The sequence below is a fragment of the Triticum dicoccoides genome, chromosome 6B (assembly GCF_002162155.2).
Source record: "Triticum dicoccoides isolate Atlit2015 ecotype Zavitan chromosome 6B, WEW_v2.0, whole genome shotgun sequence".
NCBI classification, from domain to species: domain Eukaryota; kingdom Viridiplantae; phylum Streptophyta; class Magnoliopsida; order Poales; family Poaceae; genus Triticum; species Triticum dicoccoides.
Window position 1 is genome coordinate 662,798,714 of NC_041391.1, and position 17,693 is coordinate 662,816,406.

The 17,693-nt window shown below is 50.5% G+C and overlaps 1 long non-coding RNA gene across 1 annotated transcript; it reads right to left on the reverse strand.

Annotated features, from left to right (window-relative positions):
- Positions 1 to 15,400: 15,400 nt before the first annotated feature.
- LOC119325004 lies at positions 15,401 to 16,780 on the reverse strand. Its single transcript, XR_005157267.1, has 2 exons — positions 16,417 to 16,780; positions 15,401 to 16,223 (listed from the first exon to the last, which is right to left on the reverse strand). It is a non-coding gene; the product is annotated as an uncharacterized LOC119325004 (long non-coding RNA).
- Positions 16,781 to 17,693: the final 913 nt, after the last annotated feature.

The window sequence follows — 17,693 nt, forward strand, 5'->3', positions numbered from 1 at the left end:
TCATTCTGAGAACTTTTATTTCTGCACAAAAATAACACCATGACAGTTCTGCTGAAAACATCGTCAGTCCGGGTTAGTTCCATTCAAATCATGCAAGTTAGAGTCCAAAACAAGGGCAGAACTTTTGGAAAAGTAGATACGTTGAAGACGTATCATGCATCACGAAGTTCTAGTAGCTTGGTGATAGTGACTAGAGAACTCTGTCAATCACTATCTTATCTGGAAGATTAACTCCCACTTGATTCAAGTTATTGTAGTACCCAGACATTCTGAGTACATGCTCACTGGTTGAGCTATTCTACTCCATCTTGTAGGCAAAGTACTTGTCAGAGGTCTCATAACTGTCGACATGGGCATGAGTCTAAAATACCAATTTCAGCTCTTGGAACATCTCATATGCTTTGTGGCATTCAAAACATTTTTGAAGTCCCGGTTCTAAGCCGTAAAGCATGGTGCACTAAACTATAAGGTAGTCATCATATTGAGCTTGCCAAACGTTCATAACGTCTGCATCTGCTCCTGCAATAGGTCTGTCACCTGGCTATGTATTAAGGACATAATTCTTCTGTGCAGCAATGAGGATAATCCTCAGATCACGAACCTAGTCCGCATCATTGCTACTATCATCTTTCAACTTAGTTTTCTCTAGGAACATATCAGAAAACATAGGGGAGATACAACGTGAGCTATTGATCTACAACATAATTTGCAAATACTATCATGACTAAGTTTATGATAAATTAAAGTTCAATTGATCAAATTACTTAAGAACTCCCACTTAAATTGACATCCCTTAAGTCATCTAAGTGCAACATGATAAAAATCAACAAACCCATGTCCGGTCATCACATGAGATGGAGTAGTCATCAATAGTGAACATCTCTATGTTGATCATATCTACTATATGATTCACGTTTGACCTTTCGGTCGCCAGTGTTCCGAGGACATGCTTGTACATGCTAGGCTCGTCAAGTTTAACCCGAGTATTCCACATGTGCAAAACCGTCTTGCACCTGTTGTATGTGAACGTAGAGCCTATCACACCTGATCATCGTATGGCATTACATTTACCTCTGGGCTTATTTTGTTTTGTGTGAAATATATGTACCACTCTGTGGGCTTTTGATGGGACTACTGATGTTAAAAAGAATTTATTATTATGGGCTGAGAGGCTTCTGGCGGGGATTTTTTGTTCAAAAGGACCCCTTGGCCAACAGAATTGCCAAAAAGGACCACTAGTCAAAAATATTGACAAAAAGGACCCCCTAACTAGTGGCGGCAGGCACGGCAGGTGACACGTGGCACCTGCCGCCACGCCAGGAGGTGGCGAGCCCTGCTGCCACAGCAGGAGGCGGCAGCGCGGCTTGTAACGGCTTATGTACAGCACAGCAGACGTGACGTAACGGGCGAGGCCAGGTGGGCCATGCCACCACCCAGTGAGGCGGCCGTTGTTGCCGCTGTCGCTCGCGGGCCGACAGGCCGTGCTGCCCTCGCGACGTGACTACGGGTCAGGCCGCCACCTGGTGAGCCGGCCTCTCTACTACAGCGGACAAGAGGACATTGACGGCGCTGATTCTCGTGTGCAACAGCGACGCTGACGGCGGTGATTCCCACGCACGGGAAAATGCACGATGATGCCCTGCTTTAGGTTCTTTCGCCCGGGAATCAGTCCTGCTTTAGCTTCTTTTGCCTCAGCGGATGGGACAGCACTGTGAGAATCGCTCTGGCTATTGCTTGAGCGGATGTGACAGCACTGCGGGAATCAGTCACTCGCTGCGGGCATCCATGTTGCGGGAAGCTGTTGTGCCGACACTAAAGGGATCCTAAAATTTCCCGTTTAATTTTGTCGCCATCATTTATCGTCTGAGCTTATAAAAGGAGACACTGAGGCTCTCGTCCAGCCATCCTCGAAATCGCCACTGCGCAAAGTGTGTAACACATTTTTTCAGTCGGTATGAGTTTGCCTTGCTCGTATCAAAGCATTAGGCCGAGGAAAATGAAGAATGCAAATTTGCCTCCGGGGGTGGCAGTCCTGCGGTGTTGGTGTGGCGATCTTTGCAAGGTGAAGGAGGTTACGGATTTTTCAGATTGGTTGGGCATGAAGTTTTTCATGTGCGCCAATTATGAGGAAGATCCACCCATAGCTATTTCAGAGTACGACAAGACTCCGGTATGCTTTAACCATCACAAATAGATATTGTTGGTATTTTGATAGATTCTTTAATAACATTCTTGTTTCTTGTTGTAGTCTCCTCCGCCTCTGTGCATGTACTATCGTTGGATTGAGACGGAGATGCTGGCTTGGGCAGTGACTGAGATTCGTGAAAGAAGTCGCTGTGCGTGGAATAGTTTCTATGCGGAAGAGAGACATGAGAAGGCGGAAGCTGAGGAGAAAGCAGAGCAAGAGAGAGAGTTAAAATAATATTATGTGGAGCAACACCGTTTTTTTCAGGATTTAGGAAAGAAAAACAGGGAAGAGGCTCGTCGCATGGAGGAGCAGGAACGATAGCGAAAGGAGGCTCGTGAGGCAGAGAGGCGGAGAAAGAAAGAAAGGGCTCGTGAGGCCAAGGCAGCAGAAGAAGCTGGCGATGAAAAAGGAAAATATCCACGCTGGACTCAGTAGATTCCTATGGTAGTATTTTAAATTTTGCAATCATTTATATCTTTATTTCTGTAGTTTAATGTAGCTTTATTTCAGTAGTTAAATGTAGCTTTATTTCAATTCTACGATGTATCTTATTTTCAGTTGTACCATGTCGTAATGGAAAAAATATATAGTTTTAGAATAAAGTAGTGGCATTTTCTTTCCCTCCACTAATATCGAACATCGTGCAACAACTACAAAATGAAATTAAGATAGAATATAATGCCCTACAATAAGAGAGTACAAACTAATAATGCAAGTACATCTAAATTAAACGGTAGAACTGGAATACAGCTTAAAAACTACATGAAGGCATCATCGTCATCCTCCGTCGATGCAGAACTCTTGCCCTTCAAGGATGCAGAACTCTTACCCTTGGACGATGCAGAACTCTTGCTCTTCGAGGATGCAATACTCTTGCCCTTAGACGATGCATAACTCTTGCTCTTTGACGATGCAGAACCCGGAAGCGGCGGCATGAAGATATCATCTTCATCCTCGCTCTCCTCAGTCCATAAAAATGGATGCTTTTCTGCAGTCCTTCTGAAAGTTTCACTCTACGGCTCCACTACATTCTTCCACCTTGCATGCAATCTAAGAAGTTCTTTACGTACCTCCTCATAGGTCCTTTCAGGCCATCCAAACCTATGTAATTGGTGAGCCAACTCATTCATTATGGTGTCACTACCAGTGAGTTCGTCCCATGGAACTATCCTATTGTCCATCCTGAAATCGGTAGCTAGCCTCAGAAGAGTCCTACTCATCCCAGGGTGAAAACTACGATCGAAAGGATAATGGGAAATCTCAACTACACTACACTCGAATTCTTATCCACCTCCGTCTGAAGGGGGTTTTATGGGTATAGAGGAGAAAATGGCGGGAAAGAACGACTGCAGTATGGCGGGAAAGGGTTGGCGGGAACATATGGCGGGAAGGGGTTTGCGGGAAACGGGTAGCGGGAAGGGGTTGGCAGGAAACGGGTGGCAGGAACATATGTAGGGAAAGCGTTGGCGGGAAAATATTGAGGGGAAAGGGTTGCACGAAAACATAAGCCGAAGAGTGGAGAGGGATAGTATGGCGGGAGATATAGGCAGGAAAAATTGTTCATGGCTGGTGCATTTTTTCAGCATACATAGATGTTCAAATCGAAAAGTCGGATACTGACATATGTAGATACAATGGGTCACTCACGTGGATAGATGAATCATTGTAGTCGACTACGGCCACCTGGCCTTCCCTTCGAACTGGAAAGCTCCAAGCGATTAGGTGGTTGAGTTACACGAAGACCGCGACCGTACTCCAGTTGGTCTTCCTGTGTCTGCGACTCCTGCATAGGTGGCGGAGTCTGTAATCCTTGTTGCGAACCTGATGCGTAATTGTAGGTGTATGGTTGTTGTGACTCCTCGGGGATAAAAGATGGGCCAATAACGTCATCTCTGAAGAAATCCGTATCTACTGCGTTAACATTGTTGCCAGGTTGGGTGTACTCATCGTCCCAATTTACATCAGGTATGCCCTGCACATAGAAACATTGTAAACAAAAAATGTTAGAGGATAATATGTAATATCACTGTAAATGCATTAAAATGTAAACATGACTACCTCATCAGATCCCTCGCCCGTACTGTCTGGACATTCTACCTGGTACTGGTTTAAATCTGGGACACGAGTCTCCTCGGGCATGGAGATCCCTCGCGTGGAGAGATACGGCTGAGATCCCTCACCTTGAGTGTATGTGCCATATCCTGTGTATGCATATGAGTTTGGGGAAAGATACAGCTCGGGCATCGAATCCAAGCCCATGACATGGTCCTGCGATGTCTGCCCCTGACGAAGCAGCACCGAAGAAGAGAGATGTAGTGGCAGAGATGAGTCATGTCGTGGCAATGTCATTGTAGTACTCAGACCCTCCCCCCACTGCCCTTGGCTTCTACGCACCTCGCTCGGTCTGGACGACGGCGTTGCACTCGGTCTGGCTGACCTCGGTACTGGCATGTTATACGCTCCAGTGGCATGTCGTATAGTCTGGGCGAATGCCCAGAATAAGCGGTCCAGGATGCCTCACCCGGGTTCTTTGGGTTTTGACGTTCTCTCCGCCAAACTTGAGTCCCCCTATTAGCACTTGCTAGCTGATGAACCATTCTGGGGGCATAAGAATAGGCCTCCTCATAGGTTCCATACAAGTTGTGGAATATATTTTCCTTCGCACGTCTAGCCTTGTTGTAGCTGACAGGGAAGCCAATCTGATCTTCTGCATCTTTTTGCAAAGCCCTAACACTAATGTTGAGACTTCCCTGCACAATCATTTCCATCACCTGTGCCACATATCTTGCCGTCACATTGCGGTGATTTGAAAGAGTCCCAGTTTGCTCACAGCTATGCTGCACTATTTTTGTGATATGCCATGACTGACATACCCCAGGCTTCAGTCTAGCAAGAACTCTTCCGCGGCAACCTTCCGCGGTGTGGATGCATATGACCTTCAACTCTTTTTTATCAGACTGCTTCACTTTATGCTAGCGGTGGAGGGTGATTGCATACCTATTAATTGCCTGGTAAGCAGACTTCTTGTCTGGGAAAACCTGCCCAACCTCCAGGCTCCCCGCTTCTAGGCCAGAAACAAAGTGAAATTCATTTGTGATGCTCATATCCTGTAAAAACCCAGGTTGCAGTGACACCGCGACCGCCCTCTAGGGAGGAACATCTTCTTCTTTGCTTGACTCAAAAGACGCGGAAGAGCGATCGTCATCATCTAGTGCCTCCGGCAATCCCTCCACGTGTTCACTCATGTCAACGGCCGCAGACCAATATCATGTGTCATACACAGGTTGGTCGCCCGTCGGTTCCGATGGGCCGAAGCTAGGGCTGATGTGATGACCAACTCAACCTCACCGCCCCTGCTACTGCATCCGGCAACATCAGTGACTGAAATGAACTCCACATGCACCATCGGCTGACCAAACACTGGGTTATTGGAGTTGCTTGCAAACCTCATGTACGACCCCCACGACTGATCACCTGTGACAGGCCGCAAACTCCAACGGGCAGCTGTCCCATCATTTGCTCCATCAGCGACGAAGGCCTCCATTGTCATTTTTTCCCTGCATCCCTGGGCCAAACACCCCTCGGATGCACCTTCTAACAGCTGCGTAACCCACGTTCACCATGTCTCTAACTACAACTGTAGTCGACTCGCACAAGGACACATCCACCCCGAAAGGACCGTCGCGTAAGACGTTCCCATAGTACACTACTCAATTTTCCATAGTACCTAACCAACATACATGATTACATTTCAAACAATTAGTAACTGAACATTTAATAGTAGTATGATGACAACATTTACATATCATACAACTAAAATAATAATTGTATATTCATTACAAATATTCGGTTTGTTTTTAGAATCATTTTCTTAGAATTTTCGGCGTTGTTTGGTTAACGGGTTTTTAGAGATCTATTTTTTTCTCAAACTCGTCTACGAAAGTCACAAACTAAAACTCTGTTTGCTTTTCTCTAACTACCCTAAAAATATCCTAAACTGATTCTCGTAAAATGCAAAAACTGAGCTTTTGGAAATATGACTATTAGTAAAAACTAATTTTCTTACAACAGGTTATGACAAAATCGATGGTAATTACTCGCTATCCAAACAACCACTGAACATAATAGTACGATAATAACATTTTAATATCATATCAGTAAAACATTTAATTTCTTCCGGCTTTATATAATTTTTTCATATTATACGATAACAATCATTTATTTAAAAATAATAATATTTGCAGCGGCATGCACATTATCCACAACAGTACATCAATACAAAAAATATTAACAAAATTACGGCATCATTTTATACCTTAGCTCCAATATGGATGTGCTTGCGAATGCAATTAAGCGTCAAAATAGTTCCAATAAATATCCGTCACCAGTACTATATGAAAATCAATATTACACACGGATTTTTCTTCCTACTATCAAAAGTATGAAAATAGCACTTGCATGTATGTGGTTATCACCTCAAAAGAGACAGCGAAGATGGAAACACAATTTCTTCAATCACGTCATCTCCTCCTTGTTTGCTACTAAGATGAATTATTTTACCTAATTACATACAGCACATTAGCACCTAATCTTAACATATAAAATTTAGATTATTGCGACCTAACAAAGTAGACCTACGGTTTCCTAACTATAGACTTATTAATAAACATACCACATGAAATAACATACCACATTAAATAACATACCACATGCAATGAACAATTACAGTACAATTTTTTCTTAATTACCGTATTAAGATTCCCCGCATGTCAATACTAATGGACGCACCTAATATTGATACAACATCTTCAACCTACTCTTCTATAAAAATAGTATAAATGCTACATCTATCGTCTGAAATTATTTCTAACCTCTAAGCACTACCATCGCATAGCTAATAACGAGCTAAAAGACTAACTAATTACCACCCTGCATGCACACAAAAATTAATGTATTGCAAAGCTCATACCTTGATCTTCGACTTCGTAGTTCACTTCGCTACATAAATCCTACTCCTGAAGCTCTAAATCACTTCAAAAAATGATGAAATAATACCTAACACAACAGAGAACACATAGTTATGAACTAAATAAAAAGAGTACAAACTTCATGCATGTGAACGAAACCAACAAAAATGGATAGATCTTACCTTCGTCTATCTTTTCTTCAGCTTCAGCATATTCAAAATCCAACTCTAAGTCGCCCTAAATCACGAGTGAAAGTGCCTGCGAGTTTTGCTTTCTCTCTGTTCTTGCACGCAGAGAGTAGAAGAGGAGGCCAGAGTGTGCTTGCGTGTGAGTGATCGGCACGGAGCATACGCATACTATATAAAAGGAAGAGGATCCATGTAGTGTCGGCACAACAGGTTTCCACAGCCTCGGATTCCCGCAGCATGTGAGTGTCCCGCAGTGCCGTCATATCCGCTGAGGCAAAAGAAGGAAAAGCCGAAGTGATTCCCGGGCAACAGCATTGCCAAAGCAACCACTGTCGGCACAAAGAGTCAAATTTCACAGATTCCCGCGCGTGGGAATGAGCGCTGACTACAGGGGAATCAGCGTCGTATGCGGAAGCGCATGCAGCAGTCGGCCGCCTGCGCTAGTGGCGGCAGGGCCCGCGCCTCGGCCCGCGAGCAGCAATAGATGTCGGCCAGCAGTGTCGGCCAGGTGAGGCCGCCTTAGGCAGTGGCGGCGAGGCCCACTGGCGGGCCCCGCACGCAGCACTGCCTGTCGACCAGCCAGCGACCGCGCCAGGGCTGGCCGCCTCCAGCGGTGGCGACAGGGCCCACCTGACCCGCCCCGTTCCGTCGCGGCTCGGTGAGGCGCTGGGGTTCCCGTTCGCCTGGTTGGCCGCCTCCTGCAGTGGCGGCAGGGCCCGCCGCCTCCTGGCGTGGCGGCTGGTGCCACGTGTCGCCTCTCGCGTCTGCCGCCACTGTTGTGAGGGTCCTTTTTGTCAAATTAATTCACAGGTAGTCCTTTTGTCAATTCCGTTGGCCAGGGGGTCCTTTTGGACAAAAAATCTCTGGCGAGTGCGTGCTAGCTTGATGGGTTCAGCCGTGAATTTCTACTGGGTTCATGCAAGTGCCAACGTGTATACATGTACGTGGCGTGAAAAATCTGTTGGGTTCATCTGAACCCAACACCTACACGCTGGCTCCGCCATTGTTGACGGCAGCGGCCTATGAGGGCACGCCGGACCAGTGTGTGCCCCAGACCCAGCAAGTGGCTAGGTTGGGGTCTCGGGTCTTAGATGTTAGGCTTGGTTGCGATGTCTGTTTGGTATTAGGCTCAGGCTATCTGTGCCCCTTCATCAACTGGATAGGTGTAGCAACATTTATTGCTTAGACGGCGGCTTTATCTTACTGTTGTATGACTTTGTAAGGTCTTGTGAGAATAATTAATAAAGTGGCAGTATGCATCGCCCAGATGCAGAGGCCGGGGGTCATCCTCCTTTTCTAAAAAAACAAACCAAAAGGCTCTAAAGAAATTTTTTCTATAGAAATCATATCCTATGGAATTCCTCCAAGATTCCTCTAAACCAAAGGAGGCTTTAGGGCCTGTTCTGATCTCCTCTAGCTTCCCAAAACTTCACAAATCCAGCTTCTCAAAGTAGCTTCTCACTCCAAGCAGCGATGGAAAATCCGTTCGGCTCGGTTTGCAGCTTCTCGCGTCACTACAGCCCAGCTAAGAGGGTTGTGGCCTGTTTGGGCTAGTTGGGCCGACTGGAGGCAGCCCAAAATCGGCCTTGTAGTGGAGTAGCGAGGGAGCACAGTAGAGGGAACGAGGAACGATCTGTTTATCGAGCGTACCGGTTCGCCTCGTATGACTTGGCGGTAGCAGTTCGCTTGTAATATCGGCCAGCTCCGGCTTCACAAATCGGTGGAGCTGGGCCGAAGCTGCTTCACAATTTTACACTGTGATCGATCCCTGCTTCCTGAAGCTAGCTTCTCGCTGCTTTTGCGTTCGGCTCGTATCTGCTCCAGGATTGTGTGAAGCGTGGAGCGGGAGGAGATCAGAACAGGCCCTTATTGGGCGTTGTAATCCATGCTGTATAAATTGTGTATGAGCTGATATATATGTGGCGCCTTTCCCTGTTAAAAAGAAGTTAGGACCGGACGAGACCGAGTATATGATGCTTTTCCTCGCTGATGATTGGTTTTCAAAAGAAAAAAACTTGCGTGCATGGACTCTCGGAGCGGATCCCCCACACACAAAGGCTCGTCAGCGAGCGGGAAAGCTGTCAGTGGAAACCCAGAGGGCCGCGAATGGCCCAGGCCCACATCGAGATGCGTGCTAGTCGTCCATGGTGGCCCGGCCTGACCTCGGCATGCTCGCACACTTCAGATGTTTTTTTTAAAAAAAAACACTGCAGCAGTCTCTGTCAGTCCCTGTGTCACGTACTACGCCGCGTGCCTTTGCCTGTCTGCTCGAGCCGTGAGCTCGATCGGCGGCTAGCTGCCCGTGGAAACGCTTAATTATCCGATTATCGATGACTTGTGTAACATGATGTCTCTGTCAGTGTGCCTGTCAGGTAATAATCTCCCATCGAGCACTGCGTTTCAGCTGATTAGCCACGTGCATCCCGTAACGAACTGGTTCCCCGTGAAGAACATGCTGCTGCTCGCGCAGTTGCTGTGTGACGTAGGTGGGTAGGGCAGGGCAGTCAGAGCCAGTCAGATGAGTGTGCGTTTGTTGTGGCGTGGTGTGGTCAGTGGTGTGGTGTACCACGTGAAACCGCTTTTTCCTGCTTTGTTCCGGGGTGGTGCATGGTCGGTGGACGTACCGGTGGTACTACGACGACGGTGCAAATGATGACTACGCCTTGGGCCGGCTACCACCATCGGCACCTTTAGCTGAGATGAAATCGACCGGTTAACTAGGAGTATATGCAACTGCGTGGCTTTTCGATCTGTCATGCATGCATGCATATCCCGAGGGAGGCCTTTGTAGGTTTCCTCGTGTGGAACGGAGAAAAGAGGATGGGTGAAAAAAGCCCCATATAGCCGGTAGCGGCAGGCCATGCAAGCACATTGCGCAGACCGGCTGCCGGTCGTGGCCAGTGGCTGCGCAGGTAACGTGCGTGCCCGGGACATGAGCGCCGTATCCAATGTCTGGTTGGTTAACCAGGGCTGGGCTAACCCGTGCACACAACACACGCATGCACGTATGGCTTAGCAGCAGCGCCATGCATGACTGAAAAATACCAAGACTAGTCGTCGACCAGGCAGCGTCCTCCAAACCAGGCAGCGCTACTGCTAGCTAGCCAGCTAGCCAGTCTGCGTGCATGCGCTGTCCACTGTTCCGGCACGTAAGTACGTACGCCACGTTCAGCGGCCAGCAGCCTGCCGCCCCTCGTCGGTGCCACTGCACCACCTCGCTCGCTACGTGAATGCGCGGTGGTGTCCGCACTGAATGTACAGTCTACAGTGGCCGGCCGTGCCCAGCGACCACCATTGCTACTGCGTACGTACTGCCACAGTACGTGCCACTACGTGCACCGCGGTGCCGACACCGTGCACATGTACGCCGGTAGCTAGGCCGGCAAGGCCATTTCGTCGGCACGGTACTACGGCGCGGCGCGCACAAGGGAAGGTGGGAGACGCATGCATCGGGTCTGGGCGCGGACGGCCTTTTCTCTAGGCTGCGGTGCTTTCCTTCTGACGCTCCATCCGGCCGGCCCCTCGATAGCGAGGGAGTAGGAAGAAACGAGCCGTCATTGCCGCGATGGGTCGTCGATAGACAATGGCTGTTTGCCCTGCGACGGGTGGCGATGCAAAGGGCACGAAGCCACAGAATCCCCACTACCATCTGTAGTTCTGTACCCATCCATGTTCGATCCGACGGCCTCGAGTCATTTTTTCTATCTTTTCACTATAGACCCAGATTCTACTCTTCTACTTTTTTTTTTATTTGAGAAAATAGACCCAGATTCTACTGTAGTTGCTCCCGAGCCAAGAGTATTCCTTTTAAATAGGGCCCGCTTGGTTCGTCGTTGGCCCAAAACCGGTGTAATACCAGCGTGTTTCGTTGGAGTAACTGGAGGTAGGGAGTGAAAATTGAAGGAATGAGAAACTTTTAAACCAGTGTACTATATAGGTAGGGTTTTGGTTCTCACAAGGACTTCGATGTAATTTTTATTATGTTTGGGGTGCTTTGTATTTTCGGTGGAACTTTATAATAGATCTGATATTTTCGCAAAAAAAATGTGTGCATGCTTTCTGTATTACCTTGACAATTGATGAATAGATCGAAAATTTTCCTCGCAAAACAAAAAAGACAAGACACACACACAATGGCGGAGCTATGTTGATGTTTTGGGGGGGGGGGGGGCAACTTTGAAATATTTGTGAAGAAATCTTTTTTAGGAGGCTTAGATTCAGAGAAAAATAGTTGTTGCCTACATCAGATTTTCATGATTTGCCTTTGGCCCCCCGGAACGTTTTGCCTAGCTCCGCCACTGCACACACACTTCTCATCCAACCGCCTATACTACTAAATCATCAACTATCCACCACAGACAAAATATATGACATCAACATCATGTAAATCTATTTTCGAAATTTCATAAATTGGATTCCACATGCTTTCCTTCGCCGCTAGTTAATCACACTAAGCACAATATTTCTTGATATGAGGAGAGTACGTGCCTACGCTTGTGCATCTTGGTATAGCTTACTTTGGAGCCTCCATGCAAAGGTTTGTACCCCGGTGAATATTTCTTTTCCTTTCGAGTTTGGTTAAGAGTTGAGTAATCTCCATCAACACTTGTAAAGGTTCTCTCTGTTGCACATCTTGCAAGCAAAATACCTACAAGCATTGCGGGAGGTGTATTTCCATCGTCTATGAGGTTTCCAACAAAGAATGGGTCATCCTTCATGATGCAGAGGCCTGGGTTTTCCCCTTCACAAAAAACACCAAAAAAAGTGTAATTGGGGCATAGGCTGAGTTTTTTCTGATAGAAAGGGTATAAATGAGATTACCTTACCAAACCTCAATCATTTGATCGCGATGCTCACATATTGCATTTGCTTAGATCCCGCCTCGGCCTATGCCCCAATATCGCCCTTCCCCTGCCCCATTGCATTTAGCAATTTGGCGGACTAAAATGAATACATAAAATTCTCGTGTGTGTGTGTGTGTGTGTGTGTGTGTGTGTGTGTGTGTGTGTGTGTGTGTGTGTGTGTGTGTGTGTGTGTGTGTGTGTGTGTGTGTGTGTGTGTGTGTGTGTGTGTGTGTTTGCGAGGGAGGTAATTCTCCTATTGTTCTGCACAAACTGTAAGTTGTATAAATTACACCGATTCGAAGAAACTGAAAGTGCCCATCTCTTCATAAAATTTGTTGATAATGTTGGCATCTAGCTTCATTCTCGACATCACGGCTTTTCTGTCTAATATGTTTTTTTTTCAGGAGTACAATTTATCAGCAGTTTCCCGGCCCAGCCCTCATCATCCATTAGCCAGAAATGCATGATGACCCAGGCCCAGCGGGCCAGCCCCATCCCCTCGTCCATCATTGCTCCATCACGAAGGCCACGCTTTTCCCTTTAAGCACCCTCTAATTACTGTACTCGTTAACGCTGGTCCGGCAATTATCACCCCATCGATGTATCGCCCACGAACTGTTCCAGCATCAATGTATGGCATGGCGGCTCTCACTTCTCTGTAGCCACAGCATTCGCGTTGCCCGTCGATCTGTCTGTCGCCCGTCATGGCATCCAGGAGGACATGAACATGATCCGTCGACCCGTCTCGTACCGGCGACAGGCAGGCAGCCAACATCGACGGCGCCTGCGTGACATCTCCTATTCTCCTGGTACGCGACTAGGCGCTCGCCGGCAGCGCGCTGTTTCTGGCGCGCATGCCATGGTTTCCCTGGTGGCCTAGTCACCGTGGTGACCACTGCACTGCTCCGTGGTGACCACGCCGAGGCATGGTGGGGGGGGCGCCGTGGATGGACTCCCCGCCAATCTGAGCGTCTTTGTCTCTTTCTGGCGGCCCGGTGGCCAGCAGCCGAGTATGCATTTTACCAGCTCGGCGGCACAAATGCTCTTGTGAGGAAAGAAAGGTGGCCTTTTACACTGTTTGGGTCAAGAATTCGAACGCGACGATGGACCAAGAAGATTCACTGCGGCGCGGGCTGCATCTGCACAGCGTGCGCGGTGAAATTTAAGTGATGTTGGGCGGTGAGCGGACGGGTGCATGCGCGATCGCGCAGGGCGAACAGTACGTGCTGCGCGCGTGTCAAATCGGCGGTCAGATCGAGGAGAAAGACGACGCACGGCGCGGTGCTCTCCGTGGTCTCGCCCCGCTCGGCGACACGCCTAGCCTACGTGCGTACGTGCAGCCTACAGTGGTAGCTAGCTAGTAGCTGTAACTCGTCGCACGTACACGGCAGCTCGTGGGTGCATGATCAGCGGCCGGCCGTATTCACTGCCCTGCCCGGCCTTGCCGGGTTGCCCACCGTCGCGTCGTGTCCCCAGCTACGCCAGCCTATCTACTGTACGTACGTGCCACCACTAACTGGACCCACGCGCGGGCGTACGTACGTACGAACTCATGTGTCGGTGTGCCGAGCTGCGACTGCGATGCAAAAGGGAAACAGTAATAAAACTTAACCCTGCGTGCCCAAGAAAAGATTTCCAGACCAGGATCAACTCTCGGACAGTGAGGATCACAGACGCACCATCAAGCCAGCTCTGTCTGATTAAATCTAGACCACTCAAACCGAGAGCACGGGCGTAATGTAGCCGGTCTCTTCGTCAGATAATAATACTAGCTGCTGCTGCTAGGCAGCACCTTGTCCTCTTCTGCTTCCCCAGGTCACACAGCCCTACTCAGTCAGGTGATGGCCTAGCTTTTAGCTGCTCGCTAATAACTTTAAACACGTACACCAGGCCACACACGACCCCACGCCGTTGTGCAGCTCGCTTCAAAGCACCAAAAAACTCCGTACCGGTACGACACGACCGCCGTTGCCTCTCCGTCTCACGGTCGGAACGGAGCTCGATCACTCCCTGTCCGTTTTCTTTCCCGCTTTGTTTACGCAGCCCAACGTAGCCCAACACAGGTCGGAACTCGGAAGCAGGGTCCCGATGCGGTGCAGCGAGCTCATACAACCATGCGTGCGACGCAAGTTCTGCTCTGCTCCTCACCCGCGCCATGCATGCACGCGGCGCAAGTTGCTCTGCCGGCATTCCCGGTCCCGGACAGCAAAACACCAACGGCGATCGACACGACGCAGGCCCATGCATGCAGCCTGCATGCACCTCTCGGCGGTATCTATACGTTCGTACGTACACGTCGACATACGCCCACCAACGCACCTCACGAGCGACGGAGGACCGTACGATGCTCGCCTCGGATACGCTCTCCCAAGTTTGTTTTGTCTTGGCCGGTTCGTGCCAGCAACAAAAAATAATCGGCCCGAGCGGCGCGGCGGGGGGCTCATCCCTGTCGCGGTCGCGCGCCCATCTTGATCGGCGCGGCACGATCCACATGCATGCTACTCGCTTTTCAAACAAGACGGCGTCGTCCGTCCGGCCGGTCCATGGCCACGGCCGCGCCGGGGCCCACGGATCAGGTGGGGGCGCCACACTCGGAGTAGTAAATGCAACTAGCCATGGCCGTGGCCGTAGCCATAGCCATAGCTGACGCCCTGTGGCTGTCACACACTCCCACACCCTCTCTCGCAGAAAGCGGATGACACAAGTTGAACGCCCCGAGAAGACGACATGGGGAAGAAGACAATGGAATCGGGAAGCTCAACGAGCAAGCAAGCGAGCGCAGGTCCACCGGCCGGTGCGAGCGCGCGCGCGTGCGGAAACGGCTCGGCGCGCGCGGCGGAAAGCAGGGCCGGCGCCACCTCCGTTTCCAGCCACAGCCCCGTCTTCTTCCTCCTGGAGCGTTGCCGTCTGGCCGGACGCCACGCCGCACACACAGCTCCGAACTCATCATGGCAACAGCAACAGACCAAACTTAATGCGTGCTCACTCATTCGTCGCACTCGATCAATTCGTCACCCACTGTGCGGGTTGAATCCAGAACAGCGGCAGCACGGCACATGCGCACAGCCGGTATATCGGCACGGATGAGAACGAACGCAAGAAACAAAGGGGATGGGGACAAGGCTCGGGGGAAGATTTGCCATGCTCTCGAAGGGCACAGTAGGGGCAAAGTACTTACTGCTGCCGCTCCATGCTGTTCCTCTTTTGTGTTTGCGAAAGCGTTTTGCATTCCGAATCGGGGAAACCACCAAGAACAACAGATCAGAAGGGACAGGGAGGAAAAGAAATTACACGGGGAAGAGTATGCAATCATCAATGGACTGAACGGGGAAAGGAGCGCAAAAACAGCAAAACAAGGGAAAGAAAAAGTGATTGAGCCTATTGTGCCAATATCTTACTACTACTCCGGAGCAGGCAGCGCGCCTCGGGTCGGGTCAGGGGAGGAAATCAGCGGCAGCTCCTCCCCCACAGCACCCTCCTCGTCATGATCCCATCCTCCTCACCGTCTTCCCCTTCATCTTCATCTTCCTCGTCTTCTTCCTGCTCCTGCAATGCCATGACTGGCCGGCGCCTCCTCCTCTTTCAACTTCACCAGAACACTGACTGGCTGTGGTGGGGAGTGAGAGGAGCAATGCGGTGGTGGTGGTGGAAGAACCGGATGCTCTGCCTCAGCTATATGGGGGAGAGGTATCACTCGCTCACTCCCACACTCACTCACACTCTATCCCTTGCTCACTCACTGAAGCTTGGTGCCTTTCCTCTCTGCAGCTCGCTTTCTCCACTCCACCACCTTCTCTTCCTCCTTCCTCGCCCCTTTATGCTTTCCCCCACCTTTGACGTGAGAGGAGATCCTCCGCCTCCTCCTCCTCCCACCCCGCCCTCCCTCCCTCCCGCTCAGCTCAGGGGCGGGCCCAGCAGCGGGCCAAGCGGGCTCCTTTCCGTTAGGGTCGCTTCTTCGCCCTCACCTTCTGCTCTTCCTCTTTTCACTCTCTCCTCCATGCGATGCGCTCCCCAGCTGCCTGGTTCCTGCTACCTCCTGCTCAGCAAGAAAAGGCAAGTGCGTGTGAGCGACTGAGCGTGAAAGAGCGGCTCCAACGGGAAGAAAGCAAAAGCAGGGGAAGCTAGCTAGGCCAGCCGTAGCCCGCTTTGGGGCGGCCAGAGCAACTTCTCAGAGGCGGAAATGCTAAAGAAATCGAAGGTGCTGGATACAAGGACGACATGTACAAGACCTCGCTTTAGCCCAAACGATCATACGCACATGCACGCAGCAGGGGGCGGGCAGACGAGACACCACCAAAGCGGCATGGACGAGAGCTTGATGAATATCACCAAAGCAAGCACCAGAGCTGGCTGTGAACTTCGCCGGCCTCACCTGCCTGCCCGCTCTGCTCCTCGTCTTCCTCCGCTCGACACACGCTCTCAAAGGTCTCGAGACGGTGCAGTTCCTTCCTTTCTCTCTATATAACTGGTGCCCTTTCTGTAGCTAGGCTCGCGATTTCTTCTTTTGAAATGTCCAATCCACACGGCCGGAACGAACGGACGAACTGGTTCGGCTTCCCTCTCCTTTCCCTCCCAACCCTCCACTGTGACAGTGAGCGGCTTAGACGAAATTAAATAGAGCGCCTAGATCTGCGGCAGCGGCGGTACAGCACGGGGAGCGGAGGCCGAAATGACGGGGCTGCCCCCGGGCCGGGCCGGTCTCGGCGGGAAGGCGACCGCGGCTGGCTGGCCTGCATCGGAAGACGTACTCCCCCGGATTTTACGTATCCACCGTGGGGTGGTGTGGTGCGGTGCGGTGGTGGGGCTCGACGTGCCGGCGCTACTAGCCACGGCCTGCGCGTCCCGCTCCGGGAGGCACGTACGCGCGCGCGGGACCCGCCGTCAGCCGCCCCACACCCACACGCACCCCGACGGACTGACGCAGAGTAGCTGCCCCTGCATGCTGCAGCTAGTGGCAGCAGCAGCGGCTAGCTAGCCGCCTGGGCCAGCCAGTTCACAGCAGTGCCCTACTGCGCTGCTACTGGGCGCTCCATCGGTGTAGCATGGCTAGTACTGTACCTAGCGCGCAGTTAGTGTGAAAAATGGACATGTTACCTCTGCCTAAATGGTGGTTGCTCTACCAAACGAATGCACGTACGCTTGCGATGCATCTGCTAATTTTGGCACGTAGAGTATTGACCGTGACTGACGGTTGTTTCTCTTCTTCCCTTGCGTGTTTCCCGGCGGTTCAGTTCAGGAATGCCATGGAGTGTCTTGTCATCTACTCCACCTACCTATCTACCCATCCAGTGGCGAAGACGGCCTGGTCTGAACGGCGGACGCGTGATGTGTATGTGGAAAGGGGTAGGGGCTCGGTTATAGTAATCGGGACGTAGGCGTAGCAGCAGCAGTGGTAGTAGTTGCAGCAGGGAAAGGGCGGGGCAGAGGCACAGGGCAAGGGGGTTGCTGGTGCTGCGCGCGGCCATGTGCCCGCCTGCCCCAGGCGACCGCATCCCAACACCACCAC